This window comes from Papilio polytes, unplaced genomic scaffold (genome assembly GCF_000836215.1).
Source record: "Papilio polytes unplaced genomic scaffold, Ppol_1.0 DF823868.1, whole genome shotgun sequence".
Classification (NCBI taxonomy): Eukaryota; Metazoa; Arthropoda; class Insecta; order Lepidoptera; family Papilionidae; genus Papilio; species Papilio polytes.
Window position 1 is genome coordinate 1,616,127 of NW_013525336.1, and position 1,097 is coordinate 1,617,223.

Consider the following 1,097-nt stretch of genomic DNA (forward strand, 5'->3'; position numbering starts at 1 on the left):
AATATTAATCGTTTAAAAATAAAAACGCTTACAAAACGACCAATTCCAATTAACACGCGAAATTACCTTTCCTGTCCCGCGCCAACCCTTTGGCGTTTGCACTTTCTATATAGGAAGGAATACCATTTTGATTTTCCATTCCATTCACAGTAAAATAAACTGTATTACAAGGGAGTAAAGTTTATCGTACATGCTATTTCTTTGTTTTAAGCAATATTTATTTGATACGTTTAGTAATAGTCACTTATGTGGTTATTATTTTAATAACCCATTATGGATGTCCCATATTTAGTTACATTCCATTAAAAACTTTGTGATTAAGTTAATGTTAGTTGTTTTGCCTAACTTTAATCAAATGAAGGAAATGCACAGAATAAGGACATTTCCTCTACACATACGTCCTAATGTATTTCATTATTTACTAAATTTCGCCCGCGATTCCCTCCTCCTGCATAGAAAAAAAAAGTAACTAGCCTATGGATTCTTTCATACTAACCTCTATATCTATGCCAAATTTAATAGAGATCCGTTCAGCAGTTTAGGCTACAAACTCTAACAAACATCCATCTAAACTTTCGCATTTATAATATTAGTAAAAAGTAAGTTTATTTAGCGTAGTATTTGACAGACTACACAATAATTTTGAGCGCTCATCACGGTATAAAAGGGTTGACACAACATATGTTTAAGTTAAAAAACACTGCCTTTTACGGTAAGGCCCTTGATTTTCATAGCTCTTAATGGTGACCTAGATAATACAATAGGAATAACTTAGAGTGAACTTGACTAAGCGAAGTGCATCTCAATACAATGACCCTGACCTTGCGATGTGTCGTCGAAAAGACGAGCGTAGCTTAAGCTATAGTCAAGTGTTACTTAACACGACTTTGTAACATGAAAAATCTTCACTTCTACAATCTTGTCAATCTCATTAATATTATAAATGCGAAAGTTTAGATGGATGGATGTTAGAGTTTGTAGCCTAAACGACTGAACGGATCTCGATGAAATTTGGCATTGAAGTAAAATAGTCTGGAAGAACACATAAGGTTCTTTAACTTATTAAAACTTTCGTGATACATTATAGTATATAAATT